The sequence below is a fragment of the Diadema antillarum genome, unplaced genomic scaffold, assembly GCF_040938485.1.
Source record: "Diadema antillarum isolate AM-2024a unplaced genomic scaffold, OU_Dant_1.0 scf00000183, whole genome shotgun sequence".
NCBI lineage: Eukaryota > Metazoa > Echinodermata > Echinoidea > Diadematoida > Diadematidae > Diadema > Diadema antillarum.
In genome coordinates this window covers 1830517-1845367 of record NW_027271072.1, presented here as the reverse complement: position 1 = coordinate 1845367, position 14851 = coordinate 1830517, and the positions used below count along the sequence as shown (strand labels likewise).

Below are 14851 nucleotides of genomic sequence, written 5' to 3'. Positions count from 1 at the left end.
CACATAAATTCGCATATTTATACCCTTAAAATCCTTTCATGTTATTATGCGAGCCGGTGAGATGCCAACAGTAAAAAAAAGGGTTAGGCGCTTTTTGACAATTTTGGCCGTCGTCATACAGCAGTAGATTTGAGAGAGTACAAAAACTATACAAGATGGGGGGGGGGAGGAATGAAAGGGGTTTAACTGCGAGGGAGATGGAGCAGAAAAGTAGACTCAATAAAAATGCAAATATACAGGGCTTCCCAGTCGTTAATGGATTCAATTTGGTCAACAAATTAAATTCCGCAGTCTTGTGGTCATGGCAACACCCAACAATAACCACGATGTAAATATTAATTCATAACACCTGATGATTAGTTGATGAAAACCAAAAGACAATAACACACAAACACACACACACAAATCTTTCCCTATCTCTTCTATCTCTTTCCCGGCGCAAACATAGCAGGCATGACCATTAAATCCTTTCACTGAATAGGTACTGGATTTTAGTGCTACTGCAAATAAGAAATAGAGTATAGAACAAAAATGAGATTAGGAAAAATGGAGGATTGTTATAGGGAGAATTGCAATGTCATCTGTAGTCAGTTAATTTCACAGGAGCGCGTGAAAACATTACCAGTAAAGAATTTGTCCTAACTGGGACTACCGTGTCCTCAATTCGCACTTACAGTTACAGGGCAAGAATCGTCCATTGCCCCCCCCCCCCCCCCCCCCAACCACCACCACCACCACCACCACCACCACCACCACCACCATACATTGCCGCCGTGCACGTGCAACTCGATTCTCGCACTGGCCGATGTATCGATTGCCGACTTTTGCGATCGTTATGCAGCGATCAATCTTTTAAAGAGCAATTCTACATTATTCGAGTTGACTTACAGAAAAAAAAAGCCAAACACACAGAATATGTAAAGGTATCATTAAGGTCTGACATAAGATTATTATGCAATTATTAAATCTGACATGTTAATGTAACTTATTTTGGTCGCCATGTCACCCCTTAACCCGTTCCATACGAGAACCTGGTGGCCTGTGTATTAAGTCTATGGGGAGTTCAGATTTCAGTATGGAACGGGTTAAGACTCTTCCGCGTTGCGCAAATCTTTAGTACATTTCCTCTTCCTATCTTTTTGATGGAAATTTACGGAAGAAGGATTTCTATTCTTTACATAAAGTTATTCTATGGAGTCCTTACGATGAAGACATGCAGTGAGAGTCTCAAATGAGGACTTTGCTCATCCGTTCAAGAAAATAAAGCGTCAAGAATCGGATATTACGTAATATTTTAGTACAGACACCACCGCGGGAGTGGTGAGATGACCGATCTCACTGTCAAAAGGAAAAAAATCATGTGAAACTGTAAAATTCTATAAATCTCGGTGCGATGTTCATAAGACTTATACTACCGTAGTCATTGTATACCACTACATTTCTCTCTCTCTCTCTCTCTCTATCTCTTTCCCCTCCCCCTCTCTATTTATTTATTTATCTATTTATCTATTTATCTATTTATTTATCTATCTATCTATTTATCTATTTATCTATATCTGTCTATCTGTCTACCTATTTATCTATCTCTTACCCATGACTTATCATTGTCAACATTTGAACATAGAGCGGAGCTGCACTTTAACTGCCGCTGGTCCTCCCGCCTTCCTCCTTTCTACGTGGTAGGCTTGCAAAAATTCATCTTCTTCCGACAAGATCCCAGAGTAAGAGAGCGAGCACTGCCGCATCCACGCATTTTTCTATCTTTTTTACACATAATTTTGTAATTCAAAAGAAATTGAGCGGCATTCTTCGAAATGACACAAAAGTGAATGAGAATTGTCAAATAGATATACGAAGATGTATGTATTTGAAAGTGGCAAAAGGTGAAAGGGACAGTGATTCTTTCACAATGCTGCGTTCTTTATTGTTGATCGATCCAACTTGATATCGGAATGATCAGCATCCACCCTTTAAAAAAACAAGAACAAACCATTTTACCATCTTCATGGCTAGACTAGACGGATGTTTAAACATATTTGTTGATAATGTCCGTTGTCAAATTACAAAATGCAGCACTTACAAACTGACGGCGTAGAACAATCGATTCGTTAAGACATCAATTTATGCCTCAAACTTAGATTTGCCTGATGAGTGTGATATAGATTATTTTTGCTGTAAAATATTGAAATCTCGGCGACATTATTCAAGCATTTTCTAAAAGCATGGTGAAAAAGAGAAAATAAACTCTAAAATGAGGAACTAAATTTGATCGACTCCTGTTAAGCAGGAATGGAATAAACATAAGGGCTGGAGGCGGAAAGGAAAACATGTTCTCGGAAATTCAGATGTTTTTACCCCACCGCTCGAAATAAACATAGAGCATGGCCGTGGGTAAAGCCAAACCTCATGAACATGTCGTCGGGGAAAAACAAAAACAAAACATAATGTAAAAACGAAAGAAATCAAAACAAGCGTAATCCGAGGGGCGGGGAAGTTTTTATTCAAGTAAAAAATCATAAGAGGATTTAAATCTCTGACTTGTGAAGGACATTTTATTCGAACACTTGAAACAGTCAATATTAGGAAAAACATTCTCAGCAATAATGGTAGATAAGGCCAGTCAATATCCCACTCAATCTCACGGACACAGCCCATAAAGTGTCTATGCAAATCGGAATCTAAAAGGGCATATGACTCTACTATTGCTTCCCACTCAAATGTTTTCATCAATGCAAGATTGCAAGAAGCAATAGGCTCTAATAATGTCCGTAACCAGCCTCTCTTCTCTAAAAACATGCAATTCAACACCCTCGCTATCGCCAACTAAAATGCCATTGACATTTTTAACAGCAACAACAAAAAGGTTGCTCGTGGCGCTGACACAGACAAAACCATTCGCACAATAAGCAAAGTCATTTTCCCGCCATGTGTAGAGTCAGCACACAAACCTCAACCCCTGTGTAGCTGCGACCTAATAACGGAGGGGTTCAGTTTTGAATGAATGCTCTACGAGCAAACATTTCGTTTTTATTTCTTTTCATTTACATCATTTCATTTCATTACGAGAACATCGAAAACAGCTGCAATAATTCGAGTTTAATATGATGATTACAAACGAATAACCCCGAGTGTGACCCGAGTTGCAGCGACCTTATGTACGACTTGTAACGATTTTCGTGCGATTGATCAAGATCTGTTACGAATTTGTCGCATCTCTTATTTTACACGTTTTATGAATGTGGTGAATTGAGCGGGAGAAGCACTGTTTAAGATTGGGGTTCTTCTACATCAGGTGTAAAGAGGATTTCCCGGATTATTGACCCTGCTCCGGGAAGAAGCAACCTCGATAATCCGCATGGCTAGGAGGGAAACTCGTATGGCCTGGATTCATCGAAAATCGAAATTTATTCGAAAACCCGAAGTAACGCAGAGGAATATTGCGAGCAGTACTTTATAAAGAGTATGATTCGCACCACTGCGAGTTAACGCGAGTGGTGCATGAGTTGCACCAATGTTATCATAGTATTTCACATATCTAATTTTTTCTTAAATCCCTGGCGAATTTCATCCCAGTATAACAGTGCAGGGGTGTGCTAAACTGTGGCAAGTTGCACCAAGTCGCGCTGCGTTACCCCGAGCTGCATCACGAGTTCATTACGAGCTATCACGAGTGCTATCTATATCGTCAACTCACCATTCGTCTCCTACACCATAAAAGCCAAAACTTTAGAGTGCAAGTTGGCTACGTGTGCCAAGTTGCCTGCGTTACATAGATGGTTAGGCATGGATTGTAATTAGATTTCCTTCCCTGATTCTCATCAAGCCAGATGAATTGCTATTTTAAAAGAGCACTAACACCGACGGAAATCTACATACTGGTCACACCGCATTGCATCTGTAAATAGGATAACAACATTAAGAAGAAATTCCGTCTGTCTGCGATGCAAATGTTCATCGATCTGTGAAATAGATGGCTGTGAAGAAAACAAACAATCCAATCACGTATTCGATCCTGTGGCCAGTGTTATCTATCATGCGGTTACTCGTCACACAACATGCCTTGCCGTCCCGGCGGAGAACATTGAATTCATTTAATCATCGCGTAATGGTCATTGTACTGCTCCGTAGTTAAAGTCATGACGTCATTCGCATTTCCACTCGGCAACTAAATTTGACGGGCAGACGAGTCTACGTCGCGTTGATTGGAGGGGAGTGAGCATCATTACGGGCGCGGTTTAATCAGTCTTAGCTGGAAAAAAAGTAAACACGTACGTCATGGGGTGGTCGGGAGGCAGTGACCGCAGTATCGGGGGTTCAAACAACGAGTTGTCTTTTAGGGCGTCGAAGACACAACGAAACATAATAGTAATAAATAGTAGCGGATTGTGACACCAATTCATCTCAAATCATCTTCGAAAACACGTCCATGACTGTTATCATATGGTAGGTATTGTATGATAATTCTCTTGGAAATTTGACCCATGAAAACGGATTCTTACTAAATAATTGTAGGAGTAAAAAACATGAGGTCTTCCGATCGACTGAATTCCTCCTATTTTAGAAGCCATCTAATTTGAAAAGTAACTATTGACCGTTATTGTAATTGTAATGGGTGCAGTGACAAAACCAAAATCGAATATTCACGTATTGTGACGGAAAATGTTCGTCTTCGAGTAAACACATTTTTGATATGTCGTTGTCTCTATCTGCCTGTTGGCGATGTGACCGAACAAAATCCCTTGACTCGCATTATCGATTAAATGTGTATTGTAAAAGCAAGTGCTTACTTATTCGATTGATGCTTTGATCTATTCTTTTCTCATAGGATTGACAGTTCCTGAACAATGTAAAATTGACCGTACCAGTGACGCCCAAACACAAAACAATGAAATCAAAATTTCATCATGTTTTAGATATAAGAAGTGTTATCATTGTTATATAATATCGAGTGAGCAATGGTCTTTCAATTTCTAAAAGTTATACGATACGACAGTTGATAATGAGAACAATCAGAGTTGAGCCTTCACCAATACTTAGTTGAAGAACTGGTTGAACAAGTTCTTCAAATACAATGTATATATTTATGACAAAATAATGTTGTCAAAGACACTACTTAATGAATTTCGATTTGTGCGGATGAACACCTGACGCATGCATGCAAACTGAATTGCGAGTTTGGATATATGTATTCATTTAAAACAATTAAATTGAATTAAACTGAATTGAATTGAAATGAATTGAATTGAATTGAATTGAATTGAATTGAATTCAATTGAATTGAATTGAATTGAATTGAATTGAATAACTCAATTCTAGGTCACGAGGGGGAGGGGAACAATTGTACATTTAAATATACATTCTAATAAATCGGTTTACGAATGGGTGATTCAGTAGGGCGACAACTCTCAAAATCAAGTCTTAATGGGACTTAAAGTTCTAAAAGGTCTACGAACAACACAAATGCTACACGGAAGAGGCTTAATTAGCTATTGGAATTAACGCCTCTTCCTGATGGTTGCACCTTTGTCTGAAGCACAGCCTGTGTTGGCACTCTCTTTCTTCGCGAATGAGAAACGAGGTTGGGAATCGATCTTACATTTTCGGGATAAAACTGGTCTATTTTGAAGGAGAATTAAGGAGCGCAAAAGACGCGGAACAGAAGTGGACGCAGCATCTACATAATCAAACAGAAGGCAATGGTTCGACAATAATTACGTAACATTAATGTGAGCTTTTTGTTGATTTAGACGCTTAAACCACACACCAGACCTACATCCAAAAAGGTTATGCGTTCGAATGGCCTTCTCATACCACTATATATACACGCGAGCATTTTCAATCACCTTCCGGTGATAGGATAGCTTCTCACGAGAGACTCTCGACTCACGATAACTTTCTGTTTTCTTTAAATCATTTCCTCCTTTTTTCCCGCCATCTTCTCGGAGGAGCTTTCAGAAGAAATATACGCTTGCAGCATTGCGAAGGATACTGGCTGTACAGTGTACTGGAATAAGACAGCACTGAAAACAACCTAACCATCTATAGGGGTTATATGTTTTATAGATGGGAGTGTTTGAGGGACTACAGTCGGGCTTGCAAATGACGAACTAGGATCATCGTGCGTGTCACGTGTGATCCGCTGGGATCGCCTGCGTATACGACATAGCGCCATTTTTTATTTGTTTGGGTTTTTTTTTTTTTTTTTTTGGGGGGGGGGAGTGTTTTTTGTTTTGTTTTGGTCTCAACGCCTCGAAGTCCCGTAAGCAAGAGGAAACGGTATAGGAGTGAAAGAAGCAGACAAGATTCTGCAGGGAATCAAGATTATAGTGAGAGAATGAGAGTGGTGAGAATGAGGCAAAGAAGTGGAGGAAGAAGGAAAGGTGTTTCTGTCACGTGCATCGCTGGTAAAGGCCAGGATTCGCAGAACTGGGAGATGACAGTGCCTTATACGGGATGTGATTACACCATGAGAGAGAGAGAGAGAGGGAGAGAAATTCTCTGTCCTTTCTCTCTATATCGATTTACGGATAACATGAACATACAATGAATAAGGATATATATATATATATATATATATATATATATATATATATATATATATATTGAAAAACGAGTGAGAGAAAGTAGAAGTCAAAATAGATCTAAAAGAGAAAGGTGGTCGGAAGGGTCAGCAGATGTATACTTTATATCTGCGTGCAGGATGGCTGATATTTGGCTTTATCACAGGAAAGTCCATGGTTACGGAGTATCTAAAGTGGGATTAGGTTAACATATAGGGAGAGTGTTAGAGGAAGACATATTAGATAGAGAAAGAGGGGGATCAGAGATGGAAAGGAAATCCAAGCCAAACATTTGACAAATCAGGAGATAGCAAAGTAGAAAGAGAAAAGGGAGGGAGAGGGAAGGGGAGTGAAAAAAAGCGAGGAGGAGAGATAAAAGGTAAACCCAACAAAGTAAGGAGAAAATATAAGGATAGAAAGAGAAGTGAGGGCAAGATGAAGAGAGAGGGAGAGCTTGAGAGAGTAAGGTGTTATCATCGCGTGCATCGTTGCTTAGGGTCAGCATTAGAGGCAGGAAGACCGGATGAGGCTAATAGAGCGGGATACGGACTGAGCACTATAGGGGATGAGGAGCACTGATCGGCTGCGAGGGCAAAATCTGACCGGTCCAGTCGCAAGAAGATGACAGATTCGGGAATATCTATCCATGAAGAGAGCCTCCCACCACTCCCTCCCCCCCCCCCCCCCCAAAAAAAAAAGACAACAAAACAAAACAAAACAAAGCAAACAAAGCAAAAGCAAAACAAAATAAAATAAAAACGAAAACGAAAAACGAAACAAAAACAAAAGAAAATAAAACAAAACAGAACAGAACACACACACACACACACACATATAAACCATTAACGTACCCAATAAACCTAACCAAATTGAACAACTCCACCGAGTACAGCAAATATTGATTCCATGAACGTCAATGACGCCGTTATGACATGATTGTCACTCTGGGACCGTATCTAAGATGACACAAGTGGGTTTTAACAGTGGTAATGACTGCATAATGATACTTCTGTGTAAATATGATGATTGAAAAAACAAACAAACGATGAACACTGCGTTGTAAAGAGGTCACAACCTGCAGTCATATATGATTAAAGAACTTAATATTTTTTCTATTAGAAGAATAGTTTTACCCCCCCCCCCCCAAAAAAAAAAAAAAAAGAAAGAAGCAAAAAAGCAAAAAGGAGGAGTGGTGACGAAAGTAGAGGAAACGAATCAAGAAGATATTTGCTGTCTTTTTATCACTAATTCCCATCAAAATTATGAGGTGATGCAAACGACAGGAAGGTCAGTGACAGATAGTATTACCATGGAAAACACCGGAAACAAAAAAGTAACACCATCATACATATAATAACTTATCATCAGGAGAATTTGCAACGAATACGCGATAAAAACAGCACTTACAAATACATAAACTATCATAATTTATCATGTCTTGTCACTTCAAATTTATGACAATAAAGATTGTTCTTAGACACTTTGGTTTGTCACAAGTCACGATAAAATATTCTGAGAAATTCAGGCTTAAAGCAAAATTAATGCAAGAAACGAGCGCCTACACTAATCACATCAAACAATAATATTGTGTATAACTTTTTGGTTGGTGAATTGCGACAATCCGCTTCTACCACCTTAACTTCAGCGAGCTTGTTTTGTTTTGTTTGTTTATTCTGTTGTTTTGTTTCATGATTTCTTCCTCATCGGGGAACACAAAGTGGCAGTGACGCGAGTAAAGAGCTAAGTCGATGGTGCAAATTAATGCTCTGCGACATGCTTCAGAAGGCAGTGCTCGTTGCAGCGTGCATCAACCAGTGCGAGCGGATGTCTGGAATGCGATTTCAGGCCGTTTCTTACTGTACACTTTGAGCTCCAGCAAAGTTTGAAGCCCTCTTGCTGCGGGCGAGACCCCCTCTCCCTCATCGCTTAACACGCCCGGATGCGCGTAAAATTGCATAACGCGGCGGCGAATTACGCTACTCTGGGTGTTTAAAGATAAAATAACTCTCTAATGAATATCACCGATTTCGTGGTTTTGTGTTGCGGGTTTTTTGCCCCCAAAGTGCCCCTATGCAGAAGTGCACTGAGGGAAGCAAGTATTATAAAGATGGTACTAATGTTAATCCTAACACTCTTTTCACCATCTTCTTATAGATATGATGATTGCATGCTGTGACGAAATCGCATGTGCAAATCTAAGTCATTGAAACAGAAACGGGATTTCATAATGGCCAAAAAAAAAATGAATTCTTTGGAATTCCAGTTGTTCTTTGTGATAGTGATACCTTTCCAATAATGCATTATAATGGAATTAGCATTATGATCTATCATTACTAAAAATAACTTCTTCTTGTTTCATTTCAAGCATCATTCGGTTTATAGTCTATTATCTATTTCTCTTTTCGTCTAACCATTTGGCGCTTTCTCAGCCTTCTGGGCTTTATTGAAGTAATCTGTTAAAGTCACCAACACTATACGTTCACAAATAGCATGAATATGACAACAATTCACAGTCAGATGCCTTGGATTATCCTGCGTGAATCCATTTTCGGATAAGATTAGAAGTGTCAGATAATCACCGTTATATAAAAAAAAACACTACACATACAAACACCGCTGTTGTGTTTTCTTTTTCAAGAGCGCCTTTCACGCTTTCAACTCTATTATCTGATTGATGAAACACGCGTAGATAGTAACGATGATCACATATCACTTCCATGTAACTATAACATCCGCACAATAATATTGTTGTACTGTTGATACACAGCATGGAGTATGGCGCATTATCATTACGTTTTGGTTTGTCTGCTATCATAGATAGTTTTCTTCTAGACATTACTGTTTAATTAAGAAGGTAAATACTTGTCTGAGTTTTCTTTTGTTTTTTCTTTTTTCCATTTTGGTGTGGGTATAGCGGATCTACAGACAACACCTGCGTCACAATTAAAGTTCGTGTTTCCCTTTTTGCAACCGTGAAAACTAGATTTTTTTTCGTACGCTGGTATATTGCAGAGGTAGGCAATTCAGACTTTTCTCAGAATAATAAAAATGGAAACTTCTTTATGCATATAGAGAGAGAAACAATACTGTAGACTTCCAGAAAATGTATCTGGATCCCGAAAAAAAAAATCCAACCGTTATTCTCTGCACAAAAGGGAGCATATTCTCGAGTAACATGGGGTTAGTTTTTCATTTCTTTCCTTTTAAACTCTGAGTTGTATTACCGTAAGACTTTTGTATTCAACGATCAATGTTGGGGTACATTATTCTTCAATCAAGCAAAATTTCGTGCCGTTGAAAGGGATCTTCGACCTTAAACACCGTGTTTAAGCTATTGATATCATGTTGATAAACTATAAACTATTCTTGCGGGGATGCAACTCTTCGAACGATTATGTAATGCTCTCAATACACCCTGGGGTCTCCTTGATTGTGTCTGTGTGTGCCTAGGTCTCCAAGAAAAGCACAGCTCGTCCAACTTGGTAGTCCTTGCGTACTACAAACTTTGTCAACATCAATCACAGTATCGATATATCGCCACTATAACTCTCATTTACTGCGCATGCGTAGTAAGAATCCTAGTTACGAAAAAAAAAATGTCTTCAGAAGGTTTCGGTCTACCCTCAAGAAGGCGAGTATATTTTCGTCCATCACATTCAATTGTTGTTGGTTTTTTTAGTACGTGCAGACTCTCTGTTAATTGAACTCTGCATCCTCGCGCACATTATCTTTAACGACGCTCTCTTATGAAATTTATGCCTTGTTCCTTGACTCAATGAGGGCTGCCAAGCGACGGAGCTAATCACATAAATCGCATTTATATAGGGGTGGAGAAGCTTCCATGAAATCAAAGTAGGCTGCTGCACCTGTGCGACTCGATGCGAATACTAACGTCGCACTGTGCTCCGAGTGATAATCATGGCTTCAGCTAAAGTAATGTGGAGTTTGGGAATCGCTCCTATACAGTTTGATCATCAATATGGCGGAAAATACGAAGCTCAGATATATAATTACAATATTCCAATAATACTATTTTTCGCAATCCAATCATCTTTGGATTCTTGATTCAAATACGATAAGCATATTTCCCAGTACAAATTCTTCACATTAGTATCTCCTAAAGCATGTAAAGCGTGATCAACCAAAAGCAAGCAAAACACAAACAAACAAAGACACAATTAAAAAAAAAACAAATTTATCTGTGCACAATTCGTTATCTTGGAACTTGGATAGGGACAAGGTTTCATAGGCTATGAGATCGATATTGAATAAAAAATAAATTGAAAATAAAACAATGACATGTATGGAATGCATTGTACTGGTTGCTGCTTTGTAACTTCTTTTTTTTTACAACCAACAATGATTGCAGTGTCCCGAATAAGATGGGTCAATGCTGCCGATTCTTTATGTAAATCGAAAGCGTAAATCGTAACTCGTAAATCAATCGGATGGCACGACCGAATGGTGATGGTCAGAACGATAAGGCCCCGTCCGCTATTACCAAAGCATTCATCCGCTCAGTCCGGGCCCTTCGCTATTTGCATCCTCTGTTTACACTTGGCATCATCTTCGCGTTCCGCCAGCGCGCGCTCGCATCTCCGTATGCTCGCTCTTGTTTACACAGCAATGGATTGGTGGGCTTCTTATACGCGCTATATATTTTTTTTTTTCCGTCTCTGACGGCATAAAAATAAGCTTTTAACAGATCGAGGTATATCTGGGCTATCCCCTTCGTCGATTTCAAATCATCCTGCATGTTAAGCGTTATTAACGGCCTGGGTATTTTTCTTCCAAGCCGTGCCGGTTTCAAGATGTTGATGTACACTCTATTCTGTCATTTGATATCTTTGGTATCTACATAGAGCTTCACCTGTTATAATACTGTAAACGCTTATTCCGGGAATATTAATTCTACTCTGGTATTTTCTTTCACCTTATCTTGAAAGAGAGATGCTCTACTTTACTTTACTAGCATACCTTTTTCATCCCATCATATTATTAGTGTTTAAAGGACAAGTTCACCCAATGTGTGTGTGTGGATTGAGTGAATGCACCAATATCAGTACAACGCATCAGTCAAAGTTTGAGGAAAATCGGACAATCTGTTCAAAAGTTATGCAATTTGTAAGAATCTGCACAGTCATCGCTGGATGCATGAGATACTATAGTATATAAAGTCACGTATGGACAACGATATAATTGCATATTTTCATACTTCCAGCAAAAAAATGAAAGAGCGCGTTACTTACGTACGTCCTTCAGAAAGCAGGGGGATCAGTATTACCCTTAACATGTGCCAGTAACAAGTCGAAAAAAAGTACAATTTTCAATTTAAAAAAATGAAATGTTGTGGAATTCTCTTTATATTTCCTTTATTGTTATCGTTGTAGATACGTGACATCACAGACTGCAGTAGTCTTCTCATCCAGCGGTGGCTGCACAGAAACTTTTGAACGGATTGTCCGATTTTCCTCAAAACCTTCACTGATGTGTTGTACTAATATTGCTGCATCCACTCAATCCACACACATATTATTTGGGTGACCTTGTCCTAAAAAAAAAATAATCATATGAGTTTTCTCCTGCATGACGAGTAACATTCACATCTCTTCTATCTCTCCCTATCTCACCCCCCTTCTACATCCCTCTCTCTCTCTCTCTTTTCCATCTATCTGTCTATCTATCTATCTGTCTATCTATTTACTCAACTACCCATCTCCCATTCTTCCAAGACGTCTTTCGCGTTCGGTGTATAACTCTGCCTGCTAAAGGATCAGTCCAAACCCCCTCGTTTTGAGACGCCATCCGAAAGGAGTACCCCCCATCTCTCTGGAATGGTGCTTTGAAAGGAAATATTTTCTCTTCGTCTCCTTCTCCTCCATTTTGTTCTTTCCTATCTTTTTTCTATCCTTCCCCACCCCTTTTTTTTTCTCTCTCTCTCAGTGGTGTAATGTTTGCTAAGACTTGCCGTACTTATCTCGGCAGCCGCTTTATTCTGTTTGTGCAGGGTAATGGTCAACGCATCTGGTTACAGTCCGCCGGTACGCCTGAACTTTCCCCTGATCGGCCGTAGATGTGAACAGACTGGGACTGCTGTAATAGGTTTCAACAGAGATGCCAAGTTTCTCAACTGGCTAGGAGTGAGTAACTGCGAGACAACATACAACCGAATGGTGGCGGAGGTGTGGGTGGTGGCGTCCCCTCCCATGGTAGAGCTTTTTTTTTCATAATGATTATTATGGGACGAGTAATTTTGCAATTTAGCGTATACCCATAATCATGATAATGCAATTTTACTTGCATAATATCTGTTTCTGTCTACGAAGTGTCTCAGTTGCTGACATAAACTAGCTAACTGATAGCATTCAAATAAAGACCAACATTTCTGTCGTGGAGCCCCCTGATCTATTTTGTCATTTTTACTTTCTTTCCCTTTCTGGCTGATTCAGTAATGTATTTAGATCGCACTGTTTTCCCCATTATTATTGTAATCAACATCATTACTAAAACCAGGGCTCGACACTAACTTTTTTGTTTGGTGGCCCGATGGGGCCACCAAAATCCTCAATTTCAAATTTTTGGTGGCCCGAGAGAAAAATTTGGTGGCCCCGAAAAAAAACAATAAAAAACATTAAAAGTCCTGTTTTTTTTTAATGAGTCAAATATCTAAGTTTTATCCAGCCATAGTAAGAACTGGAAGTTGGACATACATCTACTCATAAATAAACCTCAACAACTCGCAACACTCACTCTCAGGCACTCAGTCAGTCCTTTTCATCCATCCTTTAAACAAATATAACTGATAATTTCCGGGGTAAAAAGTTACGAATTAATTGACGTACTTTTCAAAAAATTTTGGTGGTAGGCGGGCCACCAAAATTGCCCTTTTTTGAAATTTGGTGGCCCGACTTTCAATTGTGGTGGCCCCGGGCCACCGGGCCACCGTAAGTGTCGAGCCCTGCTATAACCATGACTACGACTACGACTACGACTACGACTAAGACTACGGCAATGCCTACGACCATGGACTATCACTATCACTATTCTGTTACTATTATTGATTTGTGTTTTGTTTTTGTTTTTGTTTTTTCAGTTCATACAGTACGGCATCTCCGCTACCCACCTCATAACGAAATTTCGGACCTTGCATGAAACAGAGGGAGGTTCGGAGGTCTCCGCGTAAGCACGTAACACTTGCCAGATTTGCAAAAGGTCAGTAGATTTCTGTGACCAGTGTATGTGGCAACTGGAGAATGTATGTGATTTTTTTTAAATTCCATTCAAGTTGGCGACGTCTTCCACATGTATTCGTGTATGTGATTGCATTAAAAGAAAACAAAACTCTCACATTCAAATCATCCTCATACAATGTGTAGTATCATGATGAATCAAATCAGAATAAATTGCATTATTATGCCTTTAGCTGCATTATTCAAAATTTTGAAGCAGCTAAACATAAAAGCTTCTTCGCGCTTGCGTATAGTGGTAAAATGTCATTGTAACACCCATGCCTCTGAATGTTTGGGGGATGCATATTATAGAGAAGTATATACGTGAGCAAATTATCTTAGCATAGGAAAGAAACCCTCGTAATTCTGTTGTTTATCACTTGGTAACAGCGCTTTTAATCTCTATCTTTTTCTCTCCATTTCTCTATTCGGGTAAAATACCTCATAAGGTTGTTTCAGTCAATTAGCATCACTTTTTTCCCCTATGCCTCCCTCTGTGTCTTGGGTCCCCCCTCCCCCTCCCCCTCACCTAGGTGCGGGTCTACTCGACCGAAATTCATTGTTTCCTGATCGGGCTCCCAAACGCACCTGTCTTTGCACTTTACCGGCGTCCGCTTGCCTTTGTCTCGGGCAGACGAACGTTTATTTCCGTTTGTCACCGACGCCCCTGTTTACGTGACATTTCACAAAATGCCGAACTGCGGAGATGGCTGAGCTGGCTGAGGAGGCATAGCGAGTTTTGAAGGGTTTTGCCATGTGGCAATATAAAGGATGAGTTGGCATAGACTTGGGAGATTAAATGTCAACATTACAACCATACAACACTTTCCAGTGTCGCTTCCCTCGGTGCATCTATGTATTGGGGCACTTTGGGAAAAAAAAAATAAACCAGCACAAAACCACAACATCGGCGATATTTATCCGCTATGACTCTGTTCAGATCGAGTCAAATCAGTATTATCATCAAAACATCATCGGGACGAACGGTACTCCGTTCAGGAAGTTGCTTTTATTACTTTGTTCGAAGATAATGATCACATTGATAGATTCGTGACGTCACAC

The 14851-nt window shown here is 39.6% G+C and overlaps 1 protein-coding gene across 1 annotated transcript in view; it reads right to left on the bottom strand.

Moving 5' to 3' along the window:
* The window catches only part of LOC139723260 (sodium/potassium/calcium exchanger 3-like), a 120062-nt gene that overhangs the window by 36321 nt on the left and 68890 nt on the right, over positions 1 to 14851 (bottom strand). The gene's annotated exons all lie outside the window — the stretch shown is intronic.